We start from the raw sequence: 11,981 nt of genomic DNA on the forward strand, positions 1-11,981 counted from the left end.
GAGAGAAGCGCCTCGCCTTCGTCCCTGCACACAGGTCGGGACGATAGAGCTCGACCCGACCCCTCCGACGATCCAGTCAGTGAATAATCGTAGGGGGGTTGTTATCTATGTTGGTGTCCTCCCCCCCCCCCCCCCCCCCCCCCGCCCCCCGTTTCCCGTTTAGAATGCAAGGGTATTTATAGGGGAGTTCGGTGTTACCTGATATGCCTGCCCGTAGGGGGTAGGATCGTACCTTCTAATGACGTCTGACATCGCTATTGGCGTAGCGTGCGGAGTCGAACCTGAGCGGTCGTTAATGGGTCTCGGTTGGCGTTACGACCCGTGTCAGTCACGCGGTGTCAGCCTAATAGGGGCGCGGGGCGTCAGCGGGTGTCACGCAAGTCTTATCGTAATTATTACCCTCATCAAGTAGTGTCCTTAAGCCCTTTGTAGTAGGTTTCTGATCATTAACGAGAGTAAATGAGTGTTACTTTGACAAGAATGGATGAACCATCAAGTATTATAATTAGCATCATATCACATGATTTATTCAGTAGACATGTCAAATAATAACACCTTGTAGTAGTGGTTTCTGATCATTAACAAAAGTAAATGTGTGTGTCTAGCACAAGTAAGATGGTCAATTTATGGAGTTATAACACCTTGGAAAAGTCTTAGGCTGACATAAGCTTATCAAATAGAACATGGCCATTTGTGTTGACCAAAGGCTTGTGTAAGACTAACATTAATTTTAGCTGAGTTTGTATAGGTTCAAGTCATAGTCAAATAACGCAACCTTGTAATTGGTTATTCATTGGTTAAGCTCGTTTAACCATTCAAAAAAGACAGCGGTTTTGCAATGCCAAGCTCATTGTTTTACTTTTTTTTAATTTATCAAAAAGAATCCCACCCTTTTTCTTTAATATAAAGAAAATTTTTTTGAATCAGACTTTTACTTCCAACTCTCAATGTTTATATATATATATATATATATATATATATATATATATATATATATATATATATATATAAACAAAGAAGAAAATAAAAAAAAGTAAATCACCAAAAAAAAATATCAAGCTAATATTATCGATATTGAGTTAATAAAAACAAATAAAAGAAAACAAAATATAAATACAAAGTAGATCATCGAAAAAAATATGATGCTAATCTTATCCATATAATAGTGATAGTAAATAAAAGCTAAAAAACTATTTTATAAGTTTAATTAATAAACATAAAGAAGTATTGTTTATAATTAATTGAGTCAAACATAAGAAAAACTAAAGAGTTCCAAATGTCGCTCTTATTTGAATTTGCTATATAAAATGATAAAGAATATATTATCGGTTAATCATACACATACCCATCACATGGTATATAGAGAAGGAGGAGAAGATGAAGGCCACTCCTCTATCTATCTACCCACGTGGACAAAGATCTAGTGCAGGTAATTTCAAACTTCTTTTTTATCCTTTATGACCAAAAAGATAATTGCAGACTTTCTTCGTGCCTTCTATGATTAAAAAAGTAATCTTTCGTATCCTTTATAACCAGTTATGAATAGTAATCTTGATTATGATAAAAGGGGACTTTGCTTGACCACTCATGCTTGTATTCACACACCTCAAGTTATTAACTTGGATGTTGGAGTGATCGGGTTAAGAAATCTCTTTTAACCTCGATCTTCGTGCAAATGAAACCTTGAGAACTCAATATTTTTACCTCAGAGGCATCTCGGACAATCTCATGTATATGAGTCTAGACCATATTGGGTTGACTAAGACATCAATGACTTTTTTCCTTAACATTTTTATGCTAGAAGGAGGGCCCAATGTTGCAAGAACATCCGCCTACCAACTCTCCAAATGAATGCTCAAGCAAGGAGGCCCTACCCTTGATCTATAGTACTTTCATTCAAAGAGGGCACCAACCAATCTCTCCACACGTAGATGCATCCACCTTGACGTAAACACCGATATGATACTGTCATTCGTTCAATGATCAAGGGGCGACCCTAAGTCACCTACTTGTCCCCATTGTGGCGTTCATAAACCTCACCTAATAGGTGCATATGCTAATAAATATGATGCAAGCTATTGCTTCACTCTTATCCCAGCTAGCCCAACAAGTGACACCATGATTAGTAGCTTAACAACCACTAGCACCCGATGCAATATCGACATCTTAAGAGCGCTTAAGGCCCATTGAATTATTGGTCGAGGGAGCACTCCACTCCTTAACCAAGGATTTCAGTGGACCACTATATCACCATTATGCTCCACCTGAATCTTAAACCTAGTCGATAGATTTGATGGATGATTTCTTGAGGATTCAGCTATAGCAAATGGACCAAAATTTGTAGGACATGCAATGAGAATTCTAATACTTCAAAGGAGAAGGGCTAGCCAACACCATCTTAGGTTGGTCGTTATTCATCGAGGACATCCAAGAGGAGCTGATCTTGGCTAACTTCTACCTCTTATCATTGGAAGCTTTTGATGGTGGTATTGACCTACTATAGCATATCTATTGCTTTCCGTGCCCAAATGTTATTGTATAATACTTCGAATGTCCTGATGTGTTTGAAGCCACTCCCTATTAGTTCAATTGCTTAGCTCACCAGGGAATTCAAGCTTTACTTTCTCATGAGTATACACCCGAAGCGATCGATGATAATACTTCTTGAACTTAAGTAAACGGAGGAGGAAACACTTACCAATGAAATTCGAGGTGTGTAAGATTCTCATTCGTTGCATGTAATACAAACATTCATGATGAGACTCAAATCCTCTCGCTTTTCTGGTCATTGGTAAATAGGCCACCAGTGACGGTACCCGAGGCACTCTAGAAGGCCAATCAATATATCATCGCTGAGGTAATAGTTTCAGGCAAACATAAGAAAACATACAGACAGCCAAGACAAAAGCAGCGATAATCTGCCTCGACCCTAAGGTTATTACAACGAAGACAAACTATCAGATCTTGAATTTTTTTTCTTTTTACGGGATCATAACATCTTTCCACAAGTATATTCAGAGCCAAATAAATGAATATCACTTTATTAATATAAATAATATTTAAATATTTATTATAATTTATTTATTCATCAAATTATTGGTCAAAAATAGTCATAAACTTTATTGAGAAACATAATAGTGTTAACTCGAAAATAAATCCAATTGACTTAACTTTTTGGTAAATGAAGATCATAAGTTTTATTGGAATTTGATCTAGTACATCTAAGAGGCTGCTCTGAAAATAAAAAATAAAGAAATTATAACAATGTTGAGTAGGATCCTTTATAAGTCAATTGTAAAATGAAAACATGCCCAAAAGTCAATCAACCCACTGATGTATATCAAATATCCGAAGGAACACTCCCTCAATAATGGATAAAGAAACTTTATCCTGAAATTAGTTTGTGCTTACCCAACAACGGATAGAAATAAACCCATATTGCACTCCTAACAATAAATGCAGTGGTGTTCCTCACCTGCTAAAGTGGAAATACATTTATCCCAACAATGGATGGAGGAATTATCCACCCGCCATATTTGATGGCCCGCTAATCCTCGAAGGAAATCGCTCAACCTACCCTTGGTAGGAAAATAACATCATCTTATACTAGGCATATTTATATCAGGATGAAATAATATATTAAAATATTTCTTTCAAATATCATTAATATCAAATAATATTAATTAGCCCTTAATTGAGTTCAACCCTAGTTTAATCAATCCAATTAAACTCGATTTAACTAGAATCTAACTAAATTGATATCTAATTCTCATTTAACTCTTGGATCTATTTCTTTAACTCCTTCAACTTAATTGATGCTATTCTTTAAGGGAGTTTAGAAATAGGTGTAGTGTGAGGTAGAAGATCAATTATAAATTAATCTTTTCTTGAGTCCAAGTATATCTTCAGAAAAAACATTTGAAAAATCTTGTACAATGGGGATATTCTTGAATATTTGCTTTGTAGATTCTTGAATATTGGCTTTGTACAATGGGGATACTCTTAACATCCTTTTAATAATAGTTAGGTAACACTCATAAGCACATCTCTATATGAGTGAAAAGAGTCATGATTGATACAGGTAGCTCTGCTAATATCCACCACCTGAATAAGCTAAAGGTGGTGGTGTCAATCTACCATATGGTAATGAAATTTTCGATGAGAGCTGGTATTGAAGAGCAAGAAGTAACCTAAAGAAGTCGTGCCAGTGCTATCTTATGGCAGTCATGGTCGAATATGTTCCTCTCAATAATAGATAGATGATCTATCCAGTTGTCACATCTGATGGCTCACTAATCCCTAAAGGGAATCTACTTACATTCGACAAAGAAATAACATCATCTCGTATTGATTATATCTATATCAAGATGAAATAATATGTTAAAATATTTCTTTCAAATATCATTAATGTCAAATAATATCAATTAACCATTAATTGACTTGGATCCTAATTCAATCGATCCAATTAAAATCGATTTAATTAGAATATAGTTGAACCGATCTTTAATCCTAATTTAACTAGTTTGGAACCACCTTAAATCGATATAACTTGTACCAGATTTGGTTTAATTTAGGTTAAACAAACTTGAATAACTTAAACTAATTTTGAATCGATCTAAACTATTCTGTTTGGCCCTAGATCAAATAAAATAAGGGCAATGAGCTAAATTGTATAATACTAAGCTAGGTTGGGCTAGCGCTGGTCATATGTATACACATGATTATGCATGCACCATACCAGGCTAGCTCAGCCCAGAGCCTGTGGACTAATCATGTGCACCACATATGACTGCTTATATTGTGCTGGGCTAAGCTAGCATACTAGCTTATTTTAATTCAAATCCTAACTAATCACCTTAATTTTAAATTGTAAGATTATCAAATTATAATCCAACATCTATTCATTAGCAATAAGCCGCTAAAATATAATAAATAATAATAGATTAAAAAGATAATCTATATAAATAAATAGAAAATAACATTCTTAATAAAAATCAGATGTCATGCATTTAAGATAAAAATTTTAGAAATATATATGACATGAATAAAAATTTTAGAAACTTCATATATTATGTTTTAATCTAAAAATATTTTTTTGACATTTAAAGGAATAAAGAATATTTTAGAACTATATATAATACATTTTAATCAAAAATAAAATTTTAAACATTTAAAGAAATAAAAAAAATTAATTTTTAAGAAAGACATGGAAACTTATCTCTTTTTAATAAGATGCAACTCATTGTTCTTTTCGTTGTTAAGCTTGGATTGGTGAGAAATAAAGGAGAGGAATCTCTCCTTTTAAATACGAGCAGGTGAGCCAAATAATTTTTTATTTATATATTAATTTAATATTTATTTTTATTTAATTTACTAACAAAAATGATATTAGCCTACTTAAATGTTAAATAGTTATTTTCTAAATTTTATTAGTAAAAAAAAAAAGCCTAAATTGGGTATTTGTTTACACAAAACAAATGACCCAAGTTGCTTAGCTTAAGGTCCGAGTTGACTCTTCTGAATATGACTAAAATTGAAATCTTCTTATAAATAAAAAATAAGAAATTCTTAAAAGATCCTCAATCAACGAAGATTCCATTAGTAAAGAGAGATAAATCTAAATGCTATCGCTTATATCAAGATTATGGTCACGACACAGAAGATTGTTGTAACTTGAAAGAACAAATTAAAGAACTCATTTGTCGAAGACATCTTATATGGTTCACCCTAACCTCGAGGGCCTATAGAAAGATTAACATTATCGTTAGTAGACTCGTCTTAGGAGGAAACAACTTATCAGGTCAAAAAATTTACGCTTGAACTATTATTGAAAAGCACCCATAGATGAGGAATGACCTGAAAATTATCTTCAAAATAGAAGAAACAGAGTATCTTGAATTAAACTATAATGATGCATTGGTAGTCTTCGTAAGGATAATCAATGCTCGAGTGAAAAGAGTCATGATTAATATAGGTAGCTCTACTAATATCTACCACCCAAATAAGTTGAAGGTGGTGGTGTCAATCTACCATATGGTAATGAAATTTTTGATAAGGGCTAGCATTGAAGAACAAGAAGTAATCCGAGAAAGTCGTACTAGTGCTATCTTATGGCAGTCTCCCTACCGAAGAAGGCATGATCCGAGGTAACTCTACTAATATCCTATATTTTGATGCTTTACAAAAACTCAAGCTCTCGACTGATGATCTCACCCCTATGACTTCTTCACTAATGGGGTTTACATATTACTCTTACTTTTCTCTCGGGACTGTTAATCTGAATATCATGTTTGGCAATAAATTATACTTCAAAATGATGATGCCTAGATTTTTGACGATCGATATCCCCTTAGCATACAACGCCATAAGAGGTAGGCCTACACTGAATAAATTAAATGTGGTGGTGTCAACTTATCATATGGTGATGAAGTTCTCAATGAAAATTGGCATTAGAGAGCTAAGAAGCAACACGAGGGAGTTATACTAGTGCTACCTTATGGTGTCTCCCTATCAAAGAAAGCATGATCTGAGGCATCACTTATGGACTTATAAAATTTCTCCAAGCTCCTCCTGCATATAGAGCAGTGGAATTATAGATTGAGATACCCTTGGATAAAGCTCATCTTGATCAAGTTGTTAAGGTCGAGGTGATACTTCACAAGGATAAACAAGTGCAACTCATCAAGTTTCTTAGGGAAAACATCGAGATATTCATGTGGTCACCAAGAGATATGACGAGAATCGACCCAGACATAACACAACATTACTTGTTGCTATCGACTTAGCTATCAGCTCGGTGCTAGTTCAAGATGACTCAAGAGTTTCGAAGCCTATCTACTATATCAATTATATTCTAAGTAGGCTCAAGAAATGATACCCCCATATTGAGAGGTTTGTATTTACACTGATACAAGTGATCACCGATCAACCACTTAGGCATGTCCTTTCTTGGTTCAATATCTTAGGGTGACTATTAAGATGGTTAATAGAGCTGGGTGAGTTCAACATTCGATATATGCCAAGGACTGCCATAAAAGCTCAAGCATTGGATGATTTTTTCTCGAAGTTAACTCCCTCACTAGAGGTCGACAATCACACCCCCTTAGCATGAACATTATTCGTAGAAGGTTCTGCCACCTTAGAAAGCTGCAATGCCAAAGTTATTTTGAATGGCCAGAACAAACAAATGTATGAATAAGCCCATTAGTTTGAATTTAAGATATATAACAATGAAGTAGAATATGAAGCATCCTCTCGGGGCTTCAACTCACCTAGGAGCTTCAAGTTCATGACTTTGGTAGTGTTAAATGACTCGCAATTAGTCATGAGCCAATTGAAAGGGAGCTACGAGGCTCGAGATGTGACCATGACATAGTACCTCAGCCAAGTGGATATTAGCCTATTGTTTCTCTTAATTCAATATGCTACGGGTCCCCCATGAAGAAAACACCTAAGCTAATGCGCTCGCTAGGTTAGCATATACTCGAGCTCCAAGGGAGGGCTAGTTATTAGTTGAGATACTATCAATCTAAACCATTGAGATGTATGGTGTATCTATGGTTGGGGAGGAACCAATCTAGATAGACGATATCCTATACTATAAAAGAGATGGGATACTCTTGATGGACCTCATAGTAACCCGAAGAGTCAAGTATTATTAAGTATGTTATTGCATAATTAACTACTTATATTACTGATCATTCAGCCAATCACCCTCAATTGCCTGACACCCCAAGAGGCCGAGAGGGTTCTCACTGAGGTGCATGAAAGTATTTATGGGGGACACATTGGTGGACAAACCCTCACTTTCAAAATGCTTCAACAGATATTTCATTGATCGATGTTGCAAAAGAATGCAAGAACCTATGCCTAAATATGCCATAGGTGCCCAAAGTTTACTTAGATATAATGTCAACCGATAGTCCCTCTAAGTCTGATTAATTGCGGATGACCATTTACTTAGTGGGGGATAGATCTCCTCAGACCCTTGTCGCCAACCTTGGGCTAATGGAGGTTCCTCATTGTGAGAGTACTAATTCACAAAGTAGGTAGAGGTTGAGCCATTAGTGTTGATCACTAAGAAGCAAGTTGAGGGATTCACATAAAAAATGTCATCACTCGCTTCGGAATCACAAGAGCCCTCGTCACCAACAATATGATACAATTCAATAATGCGAGGTTTAAGGAGTTTTGTTGATTGTATGATATTTAACTCGATGACTTATTCTCAAACCAATGGTCTTACTAAGGTCACTAATTGAGTCATTCTCGAAAGGCTAAAGAAATGGATCGTTGGGGCTAAGGATACCTGGGTGGATGAGCTATCGAGCATCCTATAAGCTTTCTAAACGACACCTAAGACTAGGTCGACAAAATCATCATTTAGCTTAGTCTTTGGCATCGAGGTTGTCATACCTCCCAAGATAGTTTTCCTAACACCTTTGGTTAAAAGCTTCGATAAGGAAACCTTTGAAGAAGGACTTCGAGTCAGACTTAACCTAATTAACAAAGTCAATGCAGAAGCACACCTACGGGCATTATAATATAAAAAGGAGGTGGCTAAGCTATATGACTAAGGTGTTTGCTTTCGAGGAGTTAGACTAAAGGACCTGAAGCTCCACAAAGTTAAAGTTAATAATGTGATTAAGTCTTTAGAGAAGCTAGCGCTAAATTGGTAAAATAATGTGATTAAGTCTTTAGAGAAGCTAGCGCTAAATTGGTAAGGGTCATATCGTGTCATTGATGTCATTTGAGACAAAACATATCACCTCAGTATAACAGGTGTATTATTGTCAAGAATATGACACATTGCAAACTTAAAGAAGTTTTACCCTTATGGCCTCCATTGGGATCAGGTCAGGGAAGACTACGTCGTGAACATTAGATGTTGGTATATGAAGCCTAGGGCATTAATTGTTAAGTGTATCTTCAAGATGCTAGCCTTGCAAATTTAGAAAAAGAAACTTCATTATTTAAAAAAAAATTACATCAGCTAGGTCGAGCCTCTACTTCTAAAACGAGATCCCAACTTATCAAAATAAAGTGTTAATGGGGCGGACACGCTCGACACAAGTAGGGAGTCAGGTAGATTAACCTGATAACAAAAAAAGAGAGACCAATGCAATAGGAGATGGTAGCCTAGGCATTAGCATAAGATGATGAGTTGAGACTATTGTCAAAGGACACCTCGATCACCATTAAGACATTTTGATCCTCGAGGTAATCAATAAATGAATCTTCTTCGATCTCCAGCTTGGGCTACCTTGCCCTGAAATGGGCTAAGATGATTTAGTATATGAATTGGTATGAAATGACCCTCGACCTCTCCAAACCCTTCCTAAACCCAATGGATGTCTTGTAATCGATGATTGTCTCCTTCCGATACTTTGGTATCATATGTCGCTCGACCTTCGGCATTTCTCTTAGATCTTGAGTCTGTTTATTAGCTGTAACAACTAGCTCAATGAGCTCTGAGTTATGCGCTTTCATCGAGTCCAACTCTCGAGTAAGCCACAACAAGTCATCCTCTATGGTCTAGCTATTGCTCCAAACTTCCTTTAGCTACTTAGGAAAGTCAGCGAGGCATAGCTTGGCTTCCTTGAGTTGTTGTGCCAACTCGACCCCTCGAGCCTCTACCTCGACAATTATGAGGGTTTGTTGATGAATGGTAGAGCTTGTCAATTATGAAGGTTTATTGATGGATGATAGAGCTAGTGTCCCATATACGATTGATAAGAGTCATTACATAATAGTTGTGCTATAAACTAAAGACAAATAAATTATCAATATGAATTTGAAAGGGGCTAGCCATGATCTAATTTGCTAGCACTTCATTATGGAAGAAAGTATTGATTAAAACCTTTGGAGGGGAATGATAGATTTGCTTTGCCACTCCTGTTACAATGGTGCACTCGAGGTTAGATTTGGAAGGTCGGCTATTTGTAAAGTCGTGAAGGGAAAAAGCTTCCCTTACATAACTTGAACATCAACCTCAAGCTATCCTCTCTTTTCCCCAAATAAGATTGAGAACTTCGGGGATCCTCTTAAGGTGCCAACGCTGTGGAGAAAGGTTCCTTCTTTAGAATTGACTCATTGGGTTTCTCACCCCTTTAGGAGTGAAACACCTTCCTCACGATGACCTTTTGCTTTTTCCATGGCTTATTGGTGCTAGTATGATGGTCGAAATCAAAGAGACTACTATCATGTCCAAAGAGGAGCCAAGCAATTTTCACCTCAAAGAATGTAGATTCATGTCTATAGAGGATCAAAATAACAACACTATAGAGGATAAAAAAATTGTCTTGAAGAGTGATGGTTTGGGTCATACCCCAAGGAGTCGGGTTGAGGCCTACATCGATCAATAGTTCTCATTCATCTTTTGGATGGTCTCAGAGGAAGAGAATATATCCATCAGTCGAAGCACTTGACACGTGTGACAAGTGCCTTACAAGCCAATCACGTGAGTAATGACACATGTGACATGATATACACATATTTTGCTTATTATATTATTTGATATTTTATCATTTTATCTTGCCTATTGCATATATTATGATGTCTATCGATCTGCGCAATGATAATCGAATTATGATAAATTTATGATAATTATACAGATTTGCCATTTAATACATACCATAAATAATCCTGGTCATAGGTCACTCGAGAGAGATATCGAGATGACCGAATAGATCAATATGTTGTATATCCATCCATATGATGAAGGCGATTGCTGCTTGTGTGGGGATATTTGGGATATCGCACATGTGTTCATTAAAGAATGAGTTCACTGATTGATCAACTCACGAAATGTTGGATGATTAATGATACCTCATTGTCAGATAGTAATTTCGCCGTCCCAATGATATATCTGATCCTTAGACTTGAGACATTAAGAATGTCATGTATGAGTACTTCACTTTCTAATATTGGACTTATAAACCTAGAAGTTCAAGATCTAATAAAACTAGTCATCGAGAGTGATAGCCAATCTTATGAGAGCTATTGAGTATCGATAGATGATCATCCTCTTTCGGTGCAATGAGATGAATATCTCTTGTGTTATTACCTAAGCAAATTCATGGCTAGAGTTATTCGGATTAAGAGAGAAAGAGTTCTTTGAGATAATCTGATTAGAATGAGACTCAAGTAAAAACCGTATAGGCCTAACAACATCATGTCGGGTATACGGTCTTTTAGATATTAGATGAATGAGAGGCTATAAATATATGATAATTAAGAATAGATATGTTTAATTGATTATATTCTCTTGTATCGTATAGAAACTACGACGTAGTAGCCTAATACGTTCGTAGTCTAACAGATATGACTCATGACCAGCTCGATATTGGACCTAAAGGGTCACATACATATGGTAGCTATTGGAACGTGTTGAGATTCAGATATGAGATATCTGTTGGAGCCTATATCTTATTGGATATCCAATAAACCCATAAATTATTGTATCATATGAATGATATATAATACGAGCCAATGAGAGATTATTAGGTAGATACCCATTAATCTAAGAGGCTTAGATAGTTAGATAAAGATCTAGTACCCAATAAAGTAGGATCCATTATGGTTAAGTTGATAAGGCGTCTCTATAAATTGGAGAGAATCAAAGGGCCATAGGCTATACCTCTTTTAGCTGCCACCTCCTCTCTCCTCTCCTTCTCAACCTATAGCAGAAGGGCCAGCTCTTTCTAAATTGTGTGGTGTGCACAGCAAAGAGATTTGAGTAGCGATTTGAGAAGCATTTTCGTAGCCCCTATCATATAAATCACCGCTAGAGAGAAGGACATTTGATTTCCTTCATCGTCTTCCATAGATCTATATAAATTTAGGGATATACGATCTCCCTATGTAATATAATCATTTTACATACATAATTTTTGTTTCACAGGTATTTATGCACCAATCTTTGCATGACGACAAGAGACTAATTTTTCTTATGAAAATCTTGGATTTTTATTTCTGTTCTT

Source organism: Musa acuminata, chromosome BXJ3-6 (genome assembly GCF_036884655.1).
Source record: "Musa acuminata AAA Group cultivar baxijiao chromosome BXJ3-6, Cavendish_Baxijiao_AAA, whole genome shotgun sequence".
Classification (NCBI taxonomy): domain Eukaryota; kingdom Viridiplantae; phylum Streptophyta; class Magnoliopsida; order Zingiberales; family Musaceae; genus Musa; species Musa acuminata.